We start from the raw sequence: 13304 nt of genomic DNA, 5'->3' as shown, positions 1-13304 counted from the left end.
GTGTTTCCAAACTTCTTCCATTTAAGAATGATGGAGGTCACTGTGATCTTGGGGACCTTCAATGCCGCAGAATTTTTTTGGTACCCTTCCCCAGATCTGTGCCTCGACACAATCCTGTCTCGGAGCTCTTCGGACAATTCCTTCGACCTCATGGCTTAGTTTTTGCTCCGATATATACTGTCAACTGTGGGACCTTATATAGACAGGTGTGTGCCTTTCCAAATCATGTCCAATCAATTGAATTTACCACAGGTGGACTCCAATCAAGTAGCAGAAACATCGCAAGGATGATCAATGGAAACAGGATTCACCGGAGCTCAATTTCGAGTCTCATAGCAAAGGGTCTGAATACTTAAATAAATAAGGTATTTCTGTTTTATCGTTTAATAAATTTGCAAACACTTCTAAAAACCTGTTTTCGCTTCGTCATTATGGGGTATTGTGTGTGTATTGATGAGGAAATGTGTCTATTTAATCAATTTTAGAGAAAGGCTGTAACGTAACAAAATGTGGAAAAAGTAAAGGGGTCTGAAGTTTGGACACACCTACTCATTCCAAGGTTTTTCTTTCTTTTTATTATTTTCTACATTGTAGAATAATAGTGACGACATTAAAACTAAGAAATAATATGTGGAATAATGTAGTAACCAAAACAGTGTCAAACAAATCTTCAAAGTAGCCACCCTTTGCCTTGATGAGAGCTTTGCACACTCTTGGCATTCTCTCAACCAGCTTCACCTGGAATGCTTTTCCAACAGTCTTGAAGGAGTTCCCACATATGCAGAGCACTTGTTTGCTGCTTTTCCTTCACTCTGCAGTCCAACTCATCCCAAACCATCTCAATTGGGTTGAGGTCGGGGGATTGTGGAGGCCAAGTCATCTGATGCAGCACTCCATCACTCTCCTTGGTCAAATAGCCCTTACACAGCCTGGAGGTGTGTTTTGGGTCATTGTCCTGTTGAAAAACATATTATAGTTCCACTAAGTGCAAACCAGATGGGATGGCGTACAACTTCAGAATGCTATGTTAGACATGCTGGTTAAGTGTGCCTTGAATTCTAAATAAATCACAGACAGTGTCACCAGAAAGCACCCGACACCATCATACCTCCTCCTCCATGCTTCACGGTGGGAATCACACATCGCGGAGATCATCCGTTCACCTACTCTGCGTCTCACAAAGACACGGCGGTTGGACGAAAGGACAGCTTTCCACCGGTCTAATGTCCATTGCTTGTGTTTCTTGGCCCAAGCAATTATCTTCTTATTATTGTTGTCCTTGAGTAGTGGTTTCTTTGAAGCAATTCGACCATGATGGCCTGATTCACGCAGTCTCCTCTGAACAGTTGATGTTGAGATGTGTCTGTTACTTTAACTCTGTGAAGCATTTATTTTGGCTGCAATTTCTGGGGCTGGTAACTCTAATGAACTTATCCTCTGTGTCAGAGGTAACTCTGGGTCTTCCTTTACTGTGACGGTCCTCATGAGAGCCAGTTTCATCATAGCACTTGATGAACTTTTCCGGATTGACTGACCTTCATGTCTTAAAGTAATGATGGACTGTCGTTTCTCTTTGCTTATTTGAGCTGTTCTTGACATAATATGGACTTGGTATTTTACCAAATAGGGCTATCTTTTGTATACCACCCCTACCTTGTCACAACACAACTGATTTGCTCAAACGCATTAAGAAGGAAAGAAATTCCACAAATGAACTTTTAACAAGGCACACCTGTTAATTGAAATGCATTCCAGGTGACTACCTCATGAAGCTGATTGAGAGAATGCCAAGAGTGTGCAAAGCACTTTGAGATAAGTCCTGTAGAATGAAAGGTGCTTTACAAAGTTAATGCAATTATTATTATTAACCCAGAAGAGGTTCATGACTTTGAATTCCTTACTTAAAGATATGCAAAACTGTCTGGATCGATTGACAACTGTGAATAAATTGATTTAAATGTGTAAAAGGTAAGCCCACCTCATAGCCCACCATAAAAAAAGAAGATGTTTTATTGTTACATACACCGAATAGGTGCAGTGAAATGTGTTGTTTTACAGGGTCAGCCATAGCAGTACGGCACACCTGGAGCAAATTAGAGTTATGTGCCTTGCTCAAGGGGTACATCAACCAATTTTCACCTTGTCGGCTCAAGTATTCGAATCAATGATCTTTCGGTTACTGGCGCAAAAATCAAACCGCTAGGTACCTGCCACACTACTATTATTTCATCCATCACTAATGGAAAATGGACAATGTCAGTTACATACAAGCTTAGTGATTGTGTGAGAATTTGAGGGAGAAATCTAGGGAAATACTATACCATGAAAACCAACTAAATGCATGTCATGTTTTCTGAGGGCCAGCTGTTCAATGTAACATACTACCTGTGTTCCAGCTATCTGACAGATGACGTCTAGCTTTGGTTTTCCTCTGAAAACCTGCTGCCTAAATTGGATGACTTATTCTGTCCTAAAAATGTCCAGGTAATTCCTTGATAATAACAAATATTTCGTTTTTATTGAGAAATCAGAGGACCAAATCAAATTGTATTTGCCACATCTTCCGAATACAACAGGTGTAGACCTTACAGTGAAATGCTTACTTACAAGCCCTTAACCAACAATGCAGTTTTTTAAGAAAAGAAAACAAGTGTTAAGTAAAAAAATAGATAAGTAAAAACTAGAAAATAGCAAATAATTAAAGAGCAGCAGTAAAATAAAATGACAGTATGTGAGGGGGCACCGGTTAGTGATACCTTTCTTGAGATAAGTCATCTTGTTTTTCCTGGGTCACTGTGAGATATGTTTGACCCACAGAATAAAATAATACAGTAAGTGCAATGATGATGTATTGTATGTATAAGACACATTGGTCATGTACTCCATCCATCCTGTGTCACGATCGTTCATGAACGAGAAGGACCAAGGCGCAGCGTGATATGCATTCATATTTATTAACGACTAAACACACGACAAAACAACAAACGAAATGTGAAGTCCAAGGTAGCATACAAACAACATACCTTACACGAAACAAGATCCCACAACTAACAGGTGCCAAAAGGCTGCCTAAGTGTGGTCCCCAATCAGAGACATCGAGCTACAGCTGCCTCTGATTGGGAACCACCCCGGCCAACATAGATCTGCACATGCTAGATCTAAAACATAGAAATCAACATAGCAACACACAACACGGAAAATACACACCCTGACTCAACAAATACAAGTCCCTTGAGTCAGGGCGTGACAGTACCCCCCCCCAAAGGTGCCGACTCCGACCGCGCCACAGAAACATAACAGGGTAGGGGCCGGGTGGGCATTCCGCCTCGGCGGCGGATCCGGCTCCGGGTGTGACCACCACTTACTCTCCACCTCCCCGTTGCACCCCTGGTCTGGTCTGGACCTCGGCGCGCTGCTTCCCCTCTCCTTCCTCCCACGAAGTACCAAGCCCTGTCTGGACCCTGGTGTGGGAGACCCCGAACCTGGAGAGGGGCTGACGTCTGGGTCTGGACTGGAACCGCTGACTGGAGCTGGACCCGACGACGGTGGAGCGGACTGCTCTGGCTCCGGAGTGGAGCCGCTGACCGGAGCTGGACTGGACCCCGGTGGAGCGGATTGCTCTGGCTCCGGAGTGGAGCAGCTGACCGGTGCCGGTGGAACAGGCACGGGCCGTGCCGGACTGGACACACGCACCACTGGCTTGGTGCGGGGAGCAGGAACGGGCCGGACTGGGCTGACGACGCGCACCCCTGGCTTGGTGCGGGGAGCAGGAACGGGCCGGACTGGGCTGACGACACGCACCACTGGCTTGGTGCGGGGAGCAGGAACGGGCCGTACCGGACTGGCGACGCGCACCAATGGCCTGGTGCGGGGAGCAGGAACGGGCCGAACCGTACTGGGAACACCCACCACTGGCTTAGTGCGGGAATCAGGAACGGGCCGGACCGGACTGGCGACACGCACCACTTGATTGGTGCGAGGAGCGGGACTGGGTTCCTTCATTAACCCCAGCTCCTTCTGCTGCCTAACCAGCTCCTCTCGCCGTGCCTCTACACTTTCCTTCTGCTCCCTCTGAACCAATGACCCCCTTAATCTGGCGGCCTCCTCTGCTAAACAGCTGACCCGCTGTATCGCGGCCTCCTGCTGCCTCGTCGTCCACGGCGTGAGCCCCCCCCCTAAAAAAATGTTGGGCTTGTCTCTCCCCCGTGATCATGGCCTCCATCCCTCTTGCCAGACTCTCGCTCATCTCCTCCCAAGTCCATCCTCTCTCCTCGTCACGCTGCTTGATCCAGGATTGGTGGGAACTTCTGTCACGAACGTTCATGAACGAGAAGGACCAAGGCGCAGCGTGATATGCATTCATATTTATTAACGACTAAACAACAAACGAAACGTGAAGTCCAAGGTAGCATACAAACAACATACCTTACACGGAACAAGATCCCACAACTAACAGGTGCCAAAATGCTGCCTAAGTATTGTCCCCAATCAGAGACAATGAGCTACAGCTGCCTCTGAAATCAACATAGCAACACACAACACGGAAAATACACACCCTGACTCAACAAATACAAGTCCCTTGAGTCAGGGCGTGACATCCTGTAAAAAGCTGTAAAAAGTGTTGGAGTTCTGTCAATGAAAATGATGTGTGAAACACCAGTAATTAGTTTCACTCCATCCATACTTTACCATGGGGAAGCAGAAACCAATAACAAGAGCATAATAAACATGCCTATTGAGTCATTAGGTACCAGGTCATTAGTCCACTCTATCACGTCATTCCCTGGGAACCAATTTATGCAGCTATTAACCTGTAGAGACCTGAGGGGCTCCTGGAGAGGCATGGCTGGTCTTGGCTACATCCCAAATGGAACCCTATTTCCTATTCCCTATATTGGCCAGAGTCCTCTGGTCAAAGAAGTGCACTATAAAGGCAATAGGGTGCAATTTGGGAGTCACCCCTTCTCTCATCCCCTCTGGGAGGGTAGGCCCTGAAAGTGTACTGTAGGCCTAAGGAAGACTAGGGTGACAATAAGGATCCTCACTTTTACCTGAGAAGGAAAGCTCTGGGCCTAGTTTTTAGACTATAGCTTGGATTAAGGCTCCTGAGTTATTCTCTGTTTTTCCTTGATAGATCATATGGTCAGGAAAAACTACAGTGCCCTAACTATGTAGCCTGGGTACCAGTCTATTTGTGTAAACATTCCACTCCTTGTCCATGACAAGGAGTTGGAATGATGGCATAAACAGATCTGGGGACAGACTACCAAAGAGTATCTCTCCTCAGACTGTTGTGTATCAAGGTAACCTCTCAACAGTACTCAAATACTTGCCTACAGTGGTTGGGAACAAGGCTAAGGACCTGATTCTCCATTGAAAATTATGTCATGGCTTTAGAAGCTTCTGATAGGCTAATTGACATCATTTGAGTCAATTGGAGGTGTACCTGTGGATGTATTTCAAGGCCTACCTTCAAACTCAGTGCCGCTTTGCTTGACATCATGGGAAAATCAAAAGAAATCAGCCAAGAACTCAGAAAAAAAATGGTAGACCTCCACAAGTCTGGTTCATCCTTGGGAGCAATTTCCAAACGCCTGAAGGTATCACGTTCATCTGTACAAACAATAGTATGCAAGTATAAACACCATGGGACCACGCAGCCGTCATACCGCTCAGGAAGGAGACGCGTTCTGTCTCCTAGAGATGAATGTACTTTGGTGCGAAAAGTGTAAATCAATCCCAGAACAACAGCAAAGGACCATGTGAAGATGCTGGAGGAAACAGGTGCAAAAGTATCTATATCCACAATTAAACAAGTCCTATATCGACATAACCTGAAAGGCCGCTCAGCAAGGAAGAAGCCACTGCTCCAAAATCGCCATAAAAAAGCCAGACTACGGTTTGCAACTGAACATGGGGACAAAGATTGTACTTTTTGGAGAAATGTCCTCTGGTCTGATGAAACAAAAATAGAACTGTTTAGCCATAATGACCATCGTTATGTTTGGAGGCAAAAGGGGAAGGCTTGCATGCCGAAGAACACCATCCCAACCGTGAAGCACGGGGGTGGCAGCATCATGCTGTGGGGGTGCTTTGCTGCAGGAGGAACTGGTATACTTCACAAAATAGATGGCATCATGAGGAAGGAAAATGTATGTGGATATATTGAAGCAACATCTCAAGACATCAGTCAGGAAGTTAAAGCTTGGTCGCAAATGGGTCTTCCAGATGGACAATGACCCCAAGCACACTTCCAAAGTTGTGGCAAAATGGCTTAAGGACAACAGAGTCAAGGTATTGGAGTGGCCATCACAAAGCCCTGACCTCAATCATATAGAACATTTGTGGACAGAACTGAAAAAGCGTGTGCGAGCAAGGAGGCCTACAAACCTGACTCAGTTACACCAGCTCTGTCAGGAGGAATGGGCCAAAATTCACCCAACTTTTTGTAGGAAGCTTGTGGAAGGCTACCCGAAACGTTTGACCCAAGTTTAATAATTTAAAGGCAATGCTACCAAATACGAATTGAGTGTATGTAAACTTCTGACCCACTGGAAATGTGATGAAAGAAATAAAAGCTGAAATAAATCATTCTCTCTACTATTATTCTGACATTTCACATTCTTAAAATAAAGTGGTGATCCTAACTGACCTAAGACAGGGAATTTTTACTAGGATTAAATGTCAGGAATTGTGAAAAACTGAGTTTAAATGTATTTGGCTAAGGTGTATGTAAACTTCCGACTTCAACTGTACATGAGAGATCTGATAGTGTTGCCTGCATGTCCAGCGCTTAAATTTAGCCTAACATTTAAGTGTTTTACCATTTTATTTGCAGGACAAGTACAACACAAAAAACAATTTGACATAAACAGTTGCATTGATGATTTTTATGGAAACATTACAATAAAAGAATGTCTGCCAAAGCAAAAACCTGATAAAAATTAATGAATATAAAATAATGAATATCCAACTTGTCAGTGACAACTGTGTGGCGTTTGTGACAGCAACTATGTGAGCTTATTACACTATGTCTTGGGATTCTCTATGCTTTTCTATGTAGAAGAACCTCTTACATTCTAATGACTCTTCTGTAGCTTGTCAGCCTCATAGCGCAAAACATGATACATTTGCATCTCAGCTTTTCGTAGATAGCTTTTAATAGTTTGTAGCTCAAACCATTCGGACTCCACTGACGTTTTTGTAAAAAGACCCGGCCCCTTCCGGCCCCGCCCTTATCCCACAAACACTGCGCTAGCTCAGCCCCCATTAATCACACAGACTAATGGTATATAAGGATGCAGAAGAAATATACAAATCCAATGGTACAACCCAGAAGTCTATAGCTCAAAAACACAATGTTTAAAAGGGGTTTGAAGTCCAAAATGTGGCAGCATTACATTGGGACTCATTGGGTAATGATATATACACATTGATTCTTGAAGAATATTACTTACAAATGCGTCATGAGCTTGATTCAACTGATGTACCCCGTCATTGAACTGTCGAACAACGTAAATGTAAATAAACATTGTATAGCCTCAAAACATGGTTAAAACAACAATTGTGATATCATGGATGTTCAGTCCTTGCATCCATAGCTCGGTCTATGAATTTCAAAGTGTTTACATTTCTCTAGGCCCATCCTTCAGCTTTTTAATTGTTTCAACTGCAGATTCTAGATTTAACCTCTACGGGATCGGTGTCCCTATACAGGGACGTTTGCTGCTCAATATGCAATATGTGACTAGAATGGCGTTGTAAACAACAACAACTTTCCGGGACATAGACAAGTCTTATATGGGCAGAAAGCTTAAATTGACCAATTCTGAACATTTGGGAAACTCCTGGCAGACTTGATACAAAATATTAAGTAGTAAAGTAATTCTTCACTGGTTGAGTCTGAAACTTTGCACACACAATGCTCCATCTTGTGGACAAAATCTAAATTACAACTAGATTCCTACATCACTCTCTGGCCTTTCTCTTGCGTTCCAAAGATTATGCAAAAAAGAAAATACAAGCAAAAAAACATGCGTTTTTTTGTGTTATCTTTTACCAGATCTAATGTGTTATTCTCCTACATTCATTTCAAATTTCCACAAACTTCAAGTGTTTCCTTTCAAATGGTACCAAGAATATGCATATCCTTGCTTCAGGTCCTGAGCTACAGGCAGTTAGATTTGGGTATGTCATTTTAGTCGAAAAGGGAAAAAAAGGGTACGATCCTTAGGAGGTTTTAAGGATGTGTATTCTTCTGATGTGCTGTACTATCCAACCAAACTAGTCTCTTTATTTAAGAACGTCAGTCTGACCATGTGAAACAGTATTTTTTCCTTTACTGTCCTTGCCCAACAGAGGTTTGAACCAGGTAACCTCTGAACACATCGGTAACCGTCACTAGCGCACACTGCTAACTAGAGAGCCATGTCACATTGCCTAGACACGCCATGTTAATTAGTGTATTTCTATAGAACTTAAAGGAAACATTCACCAATTTTGAATATTATATTGTTTTTGTGCATCTCTGAGTGATGTTCTATCGATTCCCTGGTTCATTTCATGTTTTCATGTGTACAGTATCTGAGTTATTGGCGTTCAAGCAGGCAGAAATCTGGACAGTATGACATAGCATTGCGATAAAGCCGCTCTCACTACACTGGAAGTTAATAGGAATACGACTTTTAGATCGTAAAAACATCTATCATACATGTCAGATTTCGATACTGGCCGATGTCATAACGCAGGAGGTTGACTTCTCTCGAATGAGCCATTGGTCATATTTTTGCAACATTCCAGTCCCGCTTTAAATGATGTTCAGCTTATAAAGGCTTCATAAAGCCTTCATAATGCCCTCATAAGAACTACATAAATGTGTTAGTATTAATAACCGTATCATGCTTTATAAAGGGTTCATAAATGTCAAATGTGACATAACCCACTATGTCGAATATGATATAACCATGTGCTTTATAAAGGGTGACATTTTGGGTCAATAGATTGGAATACACTCTAAAGTGAAGTCATGTTAGTCAGATTACACCTAATCTCGTTCCCAGACACTTCCACCCAAATGTGTGGAAGGTCTAGTGGACCAATGCATCAAACTTGGTCATCATTAGTTAGGGTTAGGGTTAATATCACATTTTAAGAAGATAAATTGTGGAAATGGACAAATTTAGCCATAATTATGACCTTTTTACTGTGTTAACTAGTGACGATGACAAATACTTTACTCGGTAAGGTCACTCCTATAGAATTTTTAAGGTTACTCCCACTAAGGCCTACTTTGAATGGTAGATATATATCAGGCTTATATGTGCTGTGTGTGCAATAGCCTGGAGACGACATTACACCAAGAAACACTTACCTTGATAAAAGCCCCCAACCTAAAGAAATTGAATGTGGCTTTCTTCTGGAACCAAGTTACATGTTTCTCAGTACACAAAAATGCACACAACAGAAACAAGCCATATCTTGCAGTGTTGGGCACATCAGGTCTTTGACACATTTACCCACTCCCCTGCTGAAAGATCAGCCACAAAATCTTGCCACCATTGTAACAGGTTGTAATCAAGCACTGGTCTCCAGAAGAGGAATTCCTGGTATGGTGGTCTAAGGTTGGACTACTCCAACTCATCTTGGCTCTGAAACACACACAAGCTTTGCAGGTCCATCAACCATTTAAATACCTCTCACATACCCTACACTAACCTGTGGATCAAGAGAGAACCTTCATAAATAAGCATAATGTTAATAACCTATTTATTGACACTTTATGTAGTGTCCTGTAATACTTAGTTTGAAGTGAGACACCTTCGGTCATTCATAACACATCCATAAAGACTCTATATCGCATGAAGCCGTACTTAATTTAAAGTCAAACAGGAGTGTGATTAGTGTAGTTTGTCCCTGAGCTGGCGGACGAATGGTGCTTGCCTCTCTGCCTGCAGGAGGTACTGCATGTTGGTTCCAACCTTCAAAGTAACAACAAAGAAAGTTAGCAGGTCTGTTAGGAAATGCCTTTGTCACACCATCTGGATAAGGGCATTTCTGTGCACGGGAGATGGGAAACTCCCTTCGATTCATATTATTATATTCCTTTTTAATTTACAAATCTCATGATTTGACTATAAGACATGGATGTATCTAAGGTGATTTTTATTTAGCTGAGCCTGCTAGATAGCTAGCAAAATTTCAGCTAGTTAGCAATTGTTGTAAAGTCACCGAAATTATTTGAAATAAAGACTGAGGTAGCTACAGTATGTAATCTAACTCAACACTTAACTACTACAAACTAATTTAAATTCCAATAAATAAAGGTTAACTTACTTGTTTTTCGCTGTCGAGTTGGCACCACAATTGGGCATTTGATTTGCGAACTCATCACATTATCAGCAACTCAAATCAAATCAAATTGTATTGGTCACATACACATATTTAGCAGATGTTATTACGAATGTAGCGAAATGCTTGTGTTCCTAGCTCCAACAGTGCAGTAGTATCTAACAATCCACAACAATACACACAAATCTAGGACCTCAATACCAGGCGGTGTCAGAGGAAGGCCCTCAAAATTGTCAAAGACTCCAGCCACCCTAGTCATAGACTGTTCTCTCTGCTACCGCATGGCAAGCGGTACCGGAGCGCCAAGTCTAGGTCCAAAAGGCTTCTCAACAGCTTCTACCCCCAAGCCATAAGACTCCTGAACAGCTAATCATGGCTACCTGGACTATTTGCACCCCCACCCCATCTTTTTACGTTGCTGCTACTCTGTTAATTATTTATGCATAGTCACTTTAACTCTACCCACGTATATATTACCTCAACTACCTCAACTAGCCGGTGCCCCCGCACATTGACTCTGCACCGGTACCCCCCTGTATATAGCCTCCCTAATGTTATTTTATTTTACTTCTGCTCTTTTTTTCTCAACACTTTTTTGTTGATGTTGTTTTATTTTGCTTTTTTATTGAGAAAAAAATGCATTGTTGGTTAAGGGCTGTAAGTAAGCATTTCACGGTAATGTCTACACCTGTTGTTTTCGGTGCATGTGGCAAATAAAATTTGATTTGATTTGAAATCTAAAAGAATGAAATTAAGAAATATATAAATATTGGGACGAGCCATGTCGGAGTGGCATTGACTAAAATACAGTAGAATAGAATACAGTATATACATATGAAATGAGTAAAGCAGTATGTAAACATTATTAAAGTGACTAGTGTTCCATTATTAAAGTGACCAGTGATTCCATGTCTATGTAAAGTACCTTCGGGAAGTATTCAGACCCATTGACTTTTTGTTAGGTTACAGCCTTATTCTAAAATTGATTACATTGTTTTTTTCCCCTCATCAATCTACACACAATAGCCCATAATGACAAAGCAGCCTCTTTGGTGCAGGGTTGAGTAACCGGGTGGAAGCCGGCTAGTGATGGCTATTTAACAGTCTGATGGCCTTGAGATAGAAGCTGTTTTTCAGTCTCTCGGTCCCAGCTTTGATGCACCTGTACTGACCTCGCCTTCTGGATGGTAGCGGGGTGAACAGGCCATGGCTCGGGTGGTTGATGTCCTGGAGGGAAGGCAGTGTGCCCCCGGTGATGCGTTGGGCAGACCACAACACCCTCTGGAGAGCCCTCTGGAGAACCCTGCAGTTGCGAGCGGTGCATTTCAAATCAAATCAAACTTTATTTGTCACATGCGCCGAATACAACAGGTGTAGACCTTACCGTGAAATTCTTACGTACAAGCCCTTAACCAACAATACAGTTCAATAAAGAGTTAAGAAAATATAATAAAAATAACAATAACGAGGCTATATACAGGGGGTACCGGTACCGAGTAAATGTGCGGGGGTACAAGTTCGTCGAGATAATTTGTACACGTAGGTAGGGGTAAAGTGACTGTACATAGATAATAGACAGCGGGTAGCAGCAGTGTAAAAACAAATGTGTGTGTGTGGGGGGGGTTGTCAATGTAAATAGTCTGGGTGCCATTTTATTAATTGTTCAGCAGTCTTATGGCTAGGGGGTAGAAGCTGTTAAGGAGCCTTTTGGTCCTAGACTTGGCGCTCCGGTACCGTTTGCAGTGCGGTAGCAGAGAGAACAGTCTATGACTTGGGTGACTGGAGTCTTTGACAATTTTTTGGCCTTACCTCTGACACCGCCTAGTATATTTGTCCTGGATGGCAGGAAGCTTGGCCCAAGTGATGTACTGGACCGTATGCACTACCCTCTGTAGCGCCTTACGGTCAGATGCCGAGCAGTTGCCATACCAGGTTGTTATGCAACCGGTCAGGATGCTCTCGATGGTGCAGCTGTAGAACCTTTTGAGGATCTGTGGACCCATGCCAAATCTTTTCAGTCTCCTGAGGGGAGCCCTCTTCACGACTGTCTTGGTGTGTTTGTACCATGATAGTTTGTTGGTGATATGGACACCAAGGAACTTGAAACTCTCGACCCACTCCACTACAGCCCCATCGATGTTAATGGGGGCCTGTTCGGCCCGCCTTTTCCTGTAGTCCCCGATCAGCTCCTTTGTCTTGCCGTACCAGACAGTGATACAGCCCGACAGGATGCTCTCAATTGTCTATCTGTAAAAGTTTGTGACTGTCTTAGGGGCCAAGAAGAATTTCTTCAGCCTCCTAAGGTTGAAAAGGCGCTGTTGCGCCTTCTTCACCACACAGTCTGTGTGGGTGGACCATTTCAGATTGTCAGTGATGTGTAATCCGAGGAACTTGAAGCTTTCCACCTTCTCCACTGCGTAGCCGTTGATGTGGATAGAGGCGTGCTCCCTCTGCTGTTTCCTGAAGTCCACAAGGTTATTTTCCTGGCACCACTCCGCCTGGGCCCTCACCTCCTCCCTGTAGGCTGTCTCGTCATTGTTGGTAATCAGGCCTACTACTGTTGTGTCGTCTGCAAACTTGATGATTGAGTTGGAGGCGTGCGTGGCCATGCAGTCATGGGTGAACAGGGAGTACTGGAGGGGGCTGAGCTCGCACCCTTGTGGGTCCCCTGTGTTGAGGATCAGCAAAGTGGAGGTGTTGTTTCCTACCTTCACCACCTGGGGGTGGCCCGTCAAGAAGTCCAGGACCCAGTTGCACAGGGCGGGGTTCAGATCCAGGGCCCGGAGCTTAATGATGAGCTTGGAGGGTACTATGGTGTTGAAGGCTGATCTATAGTTAATGAACAGCATTCTTACATAGGTATTCCTCTTGTCCAGATGGGATAGGACAGTGTGCAGTGTGATGGCGATTGCATCGTCTGTGGATCTATTGGGGCGGTATGCAAATTGAAGTGGGTC

The sequence above is a fragment of the Coregonus clupeaformis genome, chromosome 6, assembly GCF_020615455.1.
Source record: "Coregonus clupeaformis isolate EN_2021a chromosome 6, ASM2061545v1, whole genome shotgun sequence".
Lineage (NCBI taxonomy): Eukaryota > Metazoa > Chordata > Actinopteri > Salmoniformes > Salmonidae > Coregonus > Coregonus clupeaformis.
The sequence above is the reverse complement of the archived record's forward strand: the minus strand, read 5'-3'. Positions refer to the sequence as shown.